Source organism: Mandrillus leucophaeus, unplaced genomic scaffold, assembly GCF_000951045.1.
Source record: "Mandrillus leucophaeus isolate KB7577 unplaced genomic scaffold, Mleu.le_1.0 Scaffold146, whole genome shotgun sequence".
Lineage (NCBI taxonomy): Eukaryota > Metazoa > Chordata > Mammalia > Primates > Cercopithecidae > Mandrillus > Mandrillus leucophaeus.
The window spans coordinates 5,469,600-5,472,036 of record NW_012101432.1 but is presented as its reverse complement, the minus strand read 5'-3'; positions in this window follow the sequence as shown (position 1 = coordinate 5,472,036).

The following is a 2,437-nucleotide window of genomic DNA, read 5'->3' as shown; positions in this document are numbered from 1 at the left end:
CCAAGATGGGAAGATTGATTGCTTGAGCCCAGGAATTCAAGACCAGCCTAGGTAACATAGTGAGACCCTATCTCTATAAGAAATAAAAACAATTAGCCATGCATGGTGGTGCACACCTGTAGTTCCAGCTACTCAGGAGGCTGAAGTGGGAGGATTGTTTGGGCCTGGGAGGTCAAGGCTGCAGTGAGCATGATTGCACCACTGCATTCTCTGCATTCTAGCCTGGGCAACAGAGTGAGACCCTTGTGAAAGGAAAATACCTTGGACCCCCAAAATCGCTAAGGAAAACTCAAGCTGGAAACTGCTTAGGGCAAACCTGCCTTCCATTTTATTCAAAGTCACCCCTCTGCTCACTGAGATAGATGCATATCTGATTGCCTCCTTTGGAAAGACTAATCAGAAACTCAAAAGAGTGTAACCATTTGTGTATCACCTATCTGTGACCTGGAAGCTCCCTCCCTGCTTCCAGTCTTCCTGCTTTTGCTTCAAGTTGTCCTACCTTTCCAGACCAAACCAATATACGGCTTACATATATTGATTGATGTCTCTTGTCTCTTTAAAATGTATAAAACCAAGCTGTGACCTGACCACCTTGGGCACATGTCCTCAGGACTTCCTGAGGCTGTGTCATGGGTGCATCCTCAATGCTGGAAAAATAAACATTCTAAATTAACTGAGACCTGTCTCAGACTTTCTGCATTCACATTCTGTTTCAAAAACAAAAACAAGAACAAAAACAAAAACAAAAGTAATCTTAGAGGTTGGTATTTGATGTGTTTTGGCTGTGTCCCCACCTAAATTTCATCTTGAATTGTAGTTTCCATAATCCCCACATGTTGTAGGAGGGTTGTGGTTGGAGGTAACTGAATAGTGGGTGTGGTTACCCCATGCTGCTGTTCTTGGGATAGTGAGTGAGTTCTCACAAGATCTGATGGTTTTATAAAGGGTTTTTCCCACTTTTGCTTGGCACTTCTCCTTGCTGTCACTATGTGAAGAAAGACATGTTTGCTTCGCCTTCCACCATGACTGTAAGTTTCCTGAAGCCTCCCCAGCCCTGCAGAACTGTGAGTCAATTAAACCTCTTTTCCTGTATAAATTACCCAGGTTCAGTTAATTTATTAGCAGTGTGAAAAATGGAGTAATATGATAAATTGATGCTGCAGAGATGCTGCTATAAAGAAACCCAAAAATATGGAAGCAATTTTGGAACTGGATAACAGGCAGAGGTTGGAACAGTTTGGAGGGCTAAGAAGAAGACAGGAAAACGTGGGAAAGTTTGGAACTTCCTAGAGACTTGGAAGGCTCAGAAGACAGGAAAATGAGGGAAAGTTAGGAACTGCCTCCAGACTTGTTAAATGGCTTTGACCAAAATTCTGATCATGATATGGAAAATAAGGTCCTGGCTGAAGTGGTCTCAGATGGAGATGAGGAACTTGTTGGGAACTGGAGTAAAGGTCACTCTTGCTATGCAAAGGGACTGGCAGCATTTTGCCCCTGCACTAGAGATCTGTGGAACTTTTAACTTGGGAGAGACGATATAGGGTATCTGGGGGACGAAATGTCTTAGCGGTGAAGTGTTCAAGAGAAAGCAGAGAACAGAAGTTTGAAAATTTTGCAGCCTGATGATGTGATAGAAAAGAAATCCATTTTCTGGGGAGAAATTCAAGCCAGCTGCAGAAATTTGCATAGTAACCAGGAGCCAAATGTTATTCACTAAGACAATGGGGAAAATGTCTCCAGAGTATGTCAGAGACCTTCACAGTAGCCCCTCCCATCACAGACCTATCAAATACCAACCTCTAAGATTGCTTTTGTTTTTGTTTTTGTTCTTGTTTTTGTTTTTGAAACAGAATGTGAATGCAGAAAATCTGAGACAGGTCTCAGTTAATTTAGAATGTTTATTTTTCCAGCGTTGAGGATGCACCCATGACACAGCCTCAGGAAGTCCTGAGGACATGTGCCCAAGGTGGTCAGGTCACAGCTTGGTTTTATACATTTTAAGGAGACAGGAGACATCAATCATTTTCCTAGGAGGAAAAAATGGTTTCATGGGCTTGGCTCAGGGCCCCCCTGCTGTGTGCAGCATAAGTACTTGGTGATCTGTGTCCCGGTTGCTCTAGCCATGGCTAAAGTGGGCCAAGGTACAGCTCAGGCCATTGCTTCAGAGGTGCAAGCCCTAAGCCTTGGCAGCTTCCATGTAATGTTGAGCCTGCAGGTGCACAAAAGTCAAGAATTGAGGTTTGTGAACGTCCAGTTAGATTTCAGAGGAGGTATGGAAATGCCTGGATGTCCAGGAAGAAATCTGCTGCAGGGGCGGGGCCCTCATGGAGCACCTCTGCTAGAGCAGTGTGGAAGGAAAATGTGGGGTTGGAGCTCCTACACAGAGTCCCCACTGGGGCACTGCCTAGTGGAGCAGTGAGAAGAGGGTTACCATCCT